The sequence below is a fragment of the Macaca fascicularis genome, chromosome 16 (genome assembly GCF_037993035.2).
Source record: "Macaca fascicularis isolate 582-1 chromosome 16, T2T-MFA8v1.1".
In the NCBI taxonomy this organism is placed as follows: domain Eukaryota; kingdom Metazoa; phylum Chordata; class Mammalia; order Primates; family Cercopithecidae; genus Macaca; species Macaca fascicularis.
In genome coordinates, this window is record NC_088390.1 from 65,655,094 (window position 1) to 65,665,092 (window position 9,999).

At 53.8% G+C, this 9,999-nt stretch overlaps 1 long non-coding RNA gene across 1 annotated transcript; it reads right to left on the reverse strand.

Annotated features, from left to right (window-relative positions):
• Positions 1-835: 835 nt before the first annotated feature.
• LOC135967881 (uncharacterized) lies at positions 836-6,232 on the reverse strand. Its single transcript, XR_010582186.1, has 3 exons — positions 5,814-6,232; positions 3,514-3,677; positions 836-3,100 (listed from the first exon to the last, which is right to left on the reverse strand). It is a non-coding gene; the product is annotated as an uncharacterized lncRNA (long non-coding RNA).
• Between the last annotated feature and the right edge of the window lie 3,767 nt (positions 6,233-9,999).

Genomic DNA, 9,999 nt, shown 5'->3' on the forward strand with positions numbered 1-9,999 from the left:
TCATACCACTGCACTCCAGCCTGAGTGACAGAGCAAGACCCTGTCTAAAATAAAATAAAATAAAATAAATGATATTGGCCAGGCGTGGTGGCTCATACCTGTAATCCCAGCATTTTGGGAGGCCAAGGCGGGCAGATCACTTGAGGCCAGGAGTTCGAGACCATTCTGGACAACATAGCAGGACCCCATCTCTACCAAAAATACAAAAGTTAGCTGGGCATGGTGGTGCATGCCTGTAGTCCCAGCTACTTGGGAGGCTGAAGTGGGAGAATTGCTTGAACCCAGGAGGCAATGGTTGCAGTGAGCTGAGATCGCACCAGTGCACTCCAACGTGGGTGACAGAGCAAGACTTTGTCTCAAAAATAAATAAATAAATAAGACATTGTTCATGAAATACCTGGCAACTAGCACTGGCAGGTGCTGAGATTATAATTGTCGCCACAGTCCCATCCCCATCCCTGGGTGCTCTCTGCCAAGGTCTGTCTCAGAAGGCAGGAGCCCTGTGGCGTAGGCTTGCCCATGGAAAGTGGGGTTGAGTGGGGTTGGGCAGAGCACCTGCAGGGGAGAATGCCAGTCCCAGGAGCGCTCAATGGAAGCACAATGATGAAGGTGATGGTATACTTGACTCCAAGAGCCTGAAGTCAGGGGGCGCGGGGGACACAGACATCCTACCTCCCACCCACAAGCAGGGGAGGATCCCTAATATTGCAGTGGGTGGTGGCTCTGGCCCAGGGCTCCTCCTCTGACTCAGGGAGAAGCTGCAGCTGGCCTTAGGCCACACCAGCCACTTACACGGCCCTCACACCACCTGTGTACATCACTCTAACTCCTCTCGCTGCCAGCAGTGCAGTGAAGAGGGGAAACGGGCACACGTGGGTGTTGGGAATAACGTCTTACATGTGAATGAGCAAGTGCGTGTTGAGCCTGCAAGCGCAGGCACCCGGCACCCATGTGGGAGTACACGTTGGGTGTATGTGCCTTACATTTTATTTCTACATGTGAGGGTGCATGTGTGCGTACATGCCTGTGGCCGCTCAACTCCCGGACTCACCCCGGGGTCTCCGGGTGCATGTGTTTGCCATGTGCCAGGATGTCTGCATGTGTCCACGTGTGTGAGTGCTTGTCAAACAAACTCCCTGGAGCTGCGGCTCTGCAGGAAGGGCCAGACGGCAGTCTGAGGCACTTTTCATGTGTCAGGAAAACCAGGCTCCCCTTTCAGGAAGCCTGCCCAAGGAAAATAAACTGGCCCAGCTCCTGGGGCAGAGGGGGAGGGTGCAGGGGATGGGGAAAGAGAGAAGGTGGCGGAGACTGGTGGCGGGGGTCATGAAGCAAGGCCACCAAATGATGCCCCTTTGACCCCACTCCATCCACCCTCCTGGAGACCCTCTTCCCTCAGCTTTGTCCTAAGGGGGCTTTGTCCTCTTTCTCTTCTTCAGGCTCTGTTTTCTCCTCTCCATCTCTCTTCTGTCTCCATGATTTCTTCTCTGCTTTCTTTTTCATCTGCCCTTCTCCCTCCATGTTTCTCTCTCTTCCCAACTCCCATTACTTTGTAGCTGGCAGCCTGCCAGTCACCTGTCTCCTTTCTCATCTACACTGCAGAAGCCAAAGCTGTGGTCTACCTACGAGAACAGGTGGTCAGAAAATCCTGAAGGCCATGGTACAGGTTTTATTAACTTTTATCCTTTGACGCCAGGTTGGCTGCAAGTCCCTGGCTATTACCTCCAACATGGAGGTGATCTTTTATTCACCAATTGGCTAACTGATGGCGTCCTTTATCTTATGTTGATTAAGCACCTGGTTTGTGCCAGGCACTGTGGTTGGCTCTAGAGCTACCGTGGTGGGCAATAAGCCGGAGAAATGAATGGGCTCTGCCTCACAGAACTTTCAGACTGATAGGGAGTCAGAAATTAGTCAAAGTCACACACAAATGTAAAATTAAAGTAACTTAAGGGCTGCAGACAAAGGGGTACATACCTGTGGTCAGAGCCTCTAATGAGGGAATTAACGTGGTCAGGAGGGTGGGAAAGGGTTCCTAAGGAAGTGATAGTCTAGGTTGGAGGGAAAAGCAAGAGTTAATCAACCCAAGGAGTGGAGGGGGTGAGTGTGAATGAAGCAGCCTGTAGTAGGCAGAGGGAACAGCAAGTGAAGAGGCCCTGAGGCCAGAGGAACAAAGTCCATTTGTGTAATTGAAATAAGGCCTGGAAGAGAGGGGGATCTGGATGAGGCTGGAACAGTAGCCTGGGCTACATTAAGGGTCATCACCATGGAAATCATCTTTGTTAAAAAGCCAGTATGTTTTATAAGTGTGATCTATTTTATAATTTTTGGTTTTAGAGATGGTCACTGTCGCCCAGGCTGAAGTGCAGCCTTAACCTCCTGGGCTCAAGCAATCCTCCTGCCTCAGTCTTCTTAATAGCTGGGACTATAGGCATGCTCCACCATGCTTAGACGATTGTTTTAAATTTTTGGTAAAGATGGGGTCTTGCTGTGTTACCCAGTCTTGTCTTGAACTCCTGGCCAAAAGCAGTCCTCCCACCTCAGCCTCCCAAAGCACTGGGATTACAAGTGTGAGCCACTGCACCCAGCCCTACAATTTTTAGAAGTTAAGAAAGTCTAACTTATCTTTTTTTTTTGAGACTATGTTTTTGTTGCCTAGGCTGGAGTGCAGTGGTGCAACTGTGGCTCACTGCAGCCTTGCTCTTCCCGGCTGCAGTGATGCTCCCACCTCAGCCTTCTGAGTAGCTGGGACTACAGGCGTGCACCACCGCCCCTGGCTAAATTTTCTATTTTTTGTAGAGATGAGGTTTTGCCATGTTGCCCAGGCTGGTCTCCAATTCCTGGCCTCCAGTGATCCTCCTGTCTCAGCCTCCCAAAGTGCTGGGATTACAGGCATGAGCCACCGTGCCCGGCCAGAAAGTATAAATTAGTCAAGAAGTTTTGAATAATGTTATGTTGTTTTCACCACAACACCCTCCACACATATTTGGAGAACAATAGGGCACAAACCTGGGCAAGAGTGGAAAATATTAAAACATGGTCCCATAGGATGCTTGGTCCACTTGTGAATTCCCAGGATCTGTGCAGATTGAGGGCCATTGTGCTGGAGAAGAGAGGAAAGGAGGGAATAGAGCATCACCCCAGTGTGTTGCGGGGGCCTGGGTCAGACAGAAGAAACCATGCTGAGCCCAGTTCTATACCTCCCCTCTCAGACTCCCACACAGGGTCCCTCCCACCGCAGGGTCTGACCCTGGCCCTCTGCCATGCCTACCGTGTGCTTAGCCCCTAACAGCTGGGGTGGCTTGTGCTTAGGGAGGGGAGAGGGATGAGACAGCCGAGCAGGGAGGGGAAAAAGAAGCATTCAAGTGCTACTCAAAGTGAGGCATGTGCGCCAGCACCAGCAGCATCGCCTGGGAACTCACTGGGAATTCCAGTTCTTAGCCCCCGCCCTAGACCTACTGATCCAAAATCTGTGAAGTGAGGCCAGCCTTCCGCCCCGTGTCTTCACCAGCATACCAAGTGATACTCAGGCGCTGCTGACGTTGAAGGACTCATACTGGAGAGGGCAAAATGTTGGAAGTGCTCGTTGAATCAGCGACAACAGGAGTTGAGTCCTCCATCCAGCTGTCATCTGTTGCCACCTCCTTTATGTCACCCAAGCCATTTTCATGGAAGCCTTTCTGTTGGAAAAGCGCAGAGATGGACATGACCTGGCTCTCTTAGGCCAGCCCCTCTTGATTCTCTCTCCAGTCTCTGTCTAGCCTCTTGTTCTGGGTGGGTGGAGAGTACCCCCCTCATTCTGGTCCATGAGTGTGGGGATGGGAGAGGGGAAGCATCTCAGGAGGGGTGTCAGGCTAGGCTTCCTGCAGACCCAGCTGTCCCTTCCAATCCACATCCCACCCCCCACCCAACTCCCTCACAACAAGCACACCCAACAGCTGCAGGAACCACCCTGGCCCAATGCTGGCCCCAATGTCCCCAAGCTCAGGGGAAGTGGAGTTCAACCTGTTCTTCCATGACTGCCCCTCCCAAGCCTCCCAAAGGGACCCAGACCCACCACAGCCTGAACCAAGACATCTCCTGAACCCTTTTCTCCCTCCCCTCAAATATCCCCTTCTGGAGGGTATTGGGAAAAGCTGCCAAAAGTCAGGTCCTCACCCCAGAACCTCCAGCCTGAGCCCCAAACCCAGCTCCTCAGGTCACAGCCACTCCCACTGAACACCACCCCTCGCTGTGGGTGGGATCCCATCGCCACACACGCCAGGCAGCTGCCTGGACCACCTGCCCCAGGAGAGACCAAATGGAAGGCCAAGAGGAAGGGCAGTGGTGGGGAGGCTCTGGGGGAGAGGAAGCGGGGGCGAAAGGGCTGGGGCCAGGAAGTCTAGGATGTGAGAGCTGGAAGGGATCTGAGGGATCAGCTCATGACTTTTACAAGCTCAGAGAGGTTGTGTCTTGCTCAGTGTCACACAGCAAATTGGTGTCTGAGCCCAGCACAAACCTGATCTCCCAGGTCAATGCTGTTTCCACAGACCTCGTCCAGAGGGGAAGGGTAGCCAGGGGTAACTGTGTAATGAAAAGCTGCAGCCTACGCTACTGCAGCCCACAGCATCACACAAGATCTTCCTCCAGGGAGCTGTCCCTAGTGGACGCCTCATTTCTTCTCCCCTATCACTCCTTCCACTACTCACAACTGCCTAGAACTTGATCCATTAGTTCATCTCACATTCACTCCATCTTTTTTTTTTTGTTTGAGACAGAGTTTAGCTCTTGTTGCCCAGGCTGGAGGGCAATGGCGTGATCTCAGCTCACTGCAACCTCCACCTCCCGGGTTCAAGTGATTCTCCTGCCTCAGCCTCCCAAGTAGCTGAGATTACAGGCATGCGCCACCACACCCAGCTAATTTTTTTGTATTACTAGTAGAGATGCGTTTTCACCATGTTGGCCACGCTAGTCTTGAACTCCTGACCTCAGGTGATCCACCCACCTTGGCCTCCCAAAGTGCTGGGATTATGAGTGTGAGCCACCGTGCCCGGCCCACTTCATCTTTAAAACTCTCTGTGTCGTAGGAGAGAGGGAGAGGGAGAGAGGAAGAGAGAGAGGGAGGGAGAGAGAGAGAAAAGAGAGAGAGAGAGAGTGCGTGTGTGTGTGTGTGTGTGTGTGTGTGTGTCCTGCCTCCACCATCAGATGAGGGGGTTTCTTAGACAGAGGGTATGTCTCTACCATCACACTAGGCGTTCCTAGAGGACAAATGGTATCTCCCTTCGTTTATAACAGGAGCTTTCTGAGGGCAGGGACTGTCTTCCCTACTAGACTGGGATTCCCTGAAGGCAGGAGCTGAGCCTCCAGAATTTTGTGGGTCTCCTTCCCACCTCTGCAATTTTCTTCAACCGAGACAGCCCTGGTGTTAGACTTTAACAGGAGGAGGCCCTCAGAGTGCCCAGTTCAGAGACCACCTATGACAGAAATGCCTCTGGCATTTGAAGCCACTGGGGCTACCACCTTGGGACATGATTGGGGATTCTTGGACAGCTGTTATTCTTTGCACATCCCAAGATTTCCATTTGCTGTTGCAGTAATCACCAGTCTTGGTGTTCTGTGGTTCCTGTCCCACCAACCCTCCAGGGAAATTCTCTCTGAAGTTTTGAAGAGACCTCACCATACCTAAGCTGACCCTCGGAACAAAGGGAGGCGTGTGGAAACAAGGGGTTAGAAGAGGGGGTTTTCTTCCTCTCCTTGGCCAAGGCTTCTGGGGATGGTTAAGGCCAATGACTGCCTCTCTAAAGCCACCCTCCATCCCGCCCCCGCCCCACACTGACCTTCCTTCTAATATACCAGTCCCAGGTCACACCTTCTCCCATGAAGTGTTGGACCGCAGTTCAGCAGAGGATGTCCAAGCGAACCCTGTCTCTAAGGAATGGTCATGGCATCTTCCTCCCTGTTTCCCAAACGGGGTGCTGGGATTTTCGTCAGCTCCCAACTTTCCCAAGTTCCAGTAGAATTCTTCCCAGAACCTTTTCGGTGTCATCACCCGGAGCATCTAACAGTCTTAGCCCCCAGCTGGAGACATGGCAGGGCCTGAGTGAGAGCAGTAAGTACAAGGGGACCTCAGCTCTGTACCAGGGCATCCCCCCACAGCTGTCTACCACACAGCGCTGGGCCTGACAGGAGGCAGGCTGCTTCCAAGATGGCATCCTGAAAACACAGTGTTAACAGCTGGGCGGGCAGTGCTTCCTCTGCCTCCCTCCATGGCACTCAGTTAGAACACTCCTATGAGGTACATAGGACAGACCTGATACCCATCTGTGGATAAAGGAAGTAAGACTCAGAGAGATTAAGAAATGCACCCAGGCCGGGTGCGGTGGCTCACGCCTGTAATCCCAGCACTTTGGGAGGGTGAGGCGGGTAGATCACCTGAGGTCAGGAGTTCAAGACCAGCCTGGCCAACATGGTGAAACCCTATTTCTATTAAAAATACAAAAAAATTAGCCAGGCGTGGTGGCGGGCGCCTATAATCCCAGCTACTCAGGAGGCTGAGGCAGGAGAATCTTTTGAACCTGGGAGGTGGAGTTTGCAGTGAGCCAAGATTGCGCCATTGCACTCCAGCCTGGGCAACAGAGTGAGACTCTGTCTCAAGAAAAAAGAAAGAGAAAGAGAGAGAAAGAGAGAGAGAGGAGAGAGAGAGAGAGAGCGGAGAGAGAGAGAGAGAGAGAGACAGAAAGAAAGAAAGAAAGAAAGAAAGAAAGAAAGAAAGAAAGAAAGAAAGAAAGAAAGAAAGAAAGAAAGAAAGAAGAAGGAAGGAAAGAAAGAAAGAAAGAAAGAAAGAAAGAAAGAAAGAAAGAAAGAAAGAAAGAAAGAAAGAAAGAAAGAAAGAAAGAAAGAAAGAAAGACAGACCCAAGGCCCCATGCTATTCAGAAGAGCTGGAATGCCATGCCAGGCCTCCATTTGGTTTCAGTGTCACCATCCTTTGTGCCACATCTTACGGCAGTGCCAGCTTGGAACCAAACTCAGGCCCCCAGACTCCCAGCCTACTCCCAGGAGCAGTGTGTGTAGTTGAGCAGGTCATACACTACACAACCCCAGGAGGTGCTCCTCACATTGAGGTCAGGGCAGATGGCGTCCCCTGTAGCTATTGCAGGACATGACCCCCATGGCTCCACATGGAGGTCCTGCCTCCACACTCAGTCCTCAGCCCTCTGTACACACATTCAACAACACTTGGGCCACACAAGTCCATCCCCTCCTTCTCCTCTTCTCCCACTAGCAAGGGCGGCAGGCAGCAGGAGCTCTTGGGGGCAGGTGGGGATCCCTGAGGAGTGTACACACCCCCTCCCAGGACCACCGTGTGCTCCCTGCCTCTCCAGGTAGGAGTGCTTTCCGCCAAACCTCCCCATACCCCCAGTGCCCCCTCACTGTGCCCGCACCCCTGCCTCCACACTCATCCCCCACACATGTGGGTACACACGCTCACACACACATATGCACCATGCGAGTGAAATGCAGGGCCCCAGATCTCCAAGCTCCTGGCTCCTGTCTGAGACTCCACCAAGCAGGGGGCTGAGGGCTGAGGGCTGGGGGCTGGCCTCCCTTAGCAGAGCCCCCTCCCCCTCTACTCGTGTGCGGAGCCCTGGCCCCTCCCGGGGAACAAGGCTGGGATTAATAAGCGGCCTGGCTCCCTCCCCTAATGGGCTCCAGCTGCACAAACACTCCCAGAATTCAGAGCGGGCTCTGTCTGGGCGGCCCAGGCCTCAGCCCCAGCATTCCTGGCCCCTCCCCGCCAGGCCTGGGACAGCTGCTCCGGAACTCCAGCAACTGGCTGGGGATCGAATCCCCATTCAGCTTCTCCAGAGGTGGGGGGCAGGGGAGTGACTGGGACTGGGGTGGGAGGCAAGGGGACAGGAAGAGGTGAGTAAGCTCTGAAAGGACACCTGCCTACCTGCCCCTCCCCCGCCTGCCAGGCCCACCCCTCCCCCAACACTGCTCGCACCCTTAGCCTAGGTGCCAGGGCCGTTTGGTCTTCCCTAATTTGTCTCACCAAGCAGTGCCCTTGGCTGGCAGTGCCCAGGGGGAGGTAACCCAGGCAGGGCTGGGAGAAAAGATAAACATCTTCCCTTGTGTTTTAAGAGATCCAGCTGGGTCTCCATGGAATCTCTGGCCTGGCAGCAGCTTAGTTTAAACAGATTCTTATCAAGCAGGGGGAAGGGGTGGCAAAGGGAGCAAGAGGAAGAAGGAAACCTCCCATTATCCACCCAGGAGTGACACTCAGGGCCCCAGTGGGAGGAATCCTAGGTGGACAAAGATGAGCCCGTGAGGATGATGGCTCTAAACCTGTCTTCCCAGATCCCAGGTCACAGGGGTCCGTCACTCCGCTGTCCCTGATCTGTCCTTGATCTGTTGCCCCCAGTTACGCCCACTATGGACACCAAGGGCTGAGGCTATGGGAGGAGTCCCATGACTCATGTTGGTGCTCAGTCCCCTGAGCGGGGACTTGTGGAGAGCACTCCACCTAACAGAGATGTGTGCGGCTGTGTGTGTGCGGCTGTGTGTGTGCCTGTGTCTCCCTGGCCAAGTGGAAGCAGCTGAGTCAAGTAGCACCTGCATGTGGGTGTGGCAGTGTGTGTGCATGCGCCAGTGCACATCAGCCTCTCCGTGTTCAAAAACGCCGTAAGCTCCATGCTCACTCAGAAAGCCTGCCTGCTGGCCACCCCTCCCCCAAGCTACAAGTGTCCCTGCCACAGGACATGTGCCAGAGAGAGGCTGAGAAGAGAAAGTAGAGGATAAACAAAAGAGAGGTCGGGCCTGCTGTGGTGGCTCACGCCTGTCATCCCAGCACTTTGGGAAGCAGAGGTGGGCAGATCACTTGATCAGGAGTTCGAGACCAACCTGGCCAGCGTGGTGAAATCCCATCTCTATTAAAAATATAAAAATTAGCTGGGCGTGGTGGCACATGCCTGTAATCTCAGCTACTTGGGAGGCTGAGGCAGAAGAGTTGTTTGAACCAGGGAGGTGGAGGTTGCAGTGAGCTGAGACTGCGCCACTCCACTCCAGCCTGGGCGACAGGTTGATGAGGCGAGAGCCCTGAGGGAGGCTGTGTGGGCAACCGAGGGCACTGACTTGGGAGTTAGGAAACGTAGATCTTGGCCTTAACTCTGCCAGGGACCAGCCAGGATGCTGGATGTGTCATTTCCCCGGTCTGGGCCTCAGTATCCTTCCCTTGAATAAGAGAAGATTGGACAAGAGTCTCTCCTGAGTCCCTTCTTGGATTCCATTGTGATGAGAGCTGTGTTGGGGGACATGGGAGGATGCTACATCCCCTCAGAGCTGCAAGAAAGGGGCTCTGGAGGGGCCGCCAAGAGCAGCCAATAGGGACTGCGTAGAGGGTCCCTAGTCTCTCTGGCCCTGAAGAGGAAACTGAGAAAGGGGTGTGCACCCTATCTTGGGGAGTCCCAGTCTGCAGGGAGATCAAGTACACCACAACATGGAGACAGATAAAGGCAGATGATCTCAACTGACTGAGCTCTTGGTGGCCATCCTGGGTTGAAGGGGAAGAGGGCCATTGAGCCAAACAACAAGGAGCTGTTTACTCTCCACTCTCTTTTTTTTTTTTTTTTTGAGACAGAGTCTCGCTCTGTGCCCCAGGCTGGAGTACAGTGGCGCGATCTCGGCTCACTGCAAGCTCTGCCTCACGGGTTCACGCCATTCTCCTGCCTCAGCCTCCTGAGTAGCTGGGACTATAGGCGCCCGCCACCGCGCCCGGCTAATTTTTTGTATTTTTAATAGAGACGGGGTTTCACTGTGGTCTCGATCTCTTGACCTTGTGATCCGCCCACCTCGGCCTCCCAAAGTGCTGGGATTACAGGCCTGAGCCACCGCGCCCGGCCTCTCCACTCTCTTTTGTTCACGTGCACGCAGCAAACACATACGGCCCTTCCTCAGGCCTCTCCAGGCCAAGGAATGCAGACCCACCGCTCCAGGTCTTGGTCCCCATCAGTCACACTGCCCAT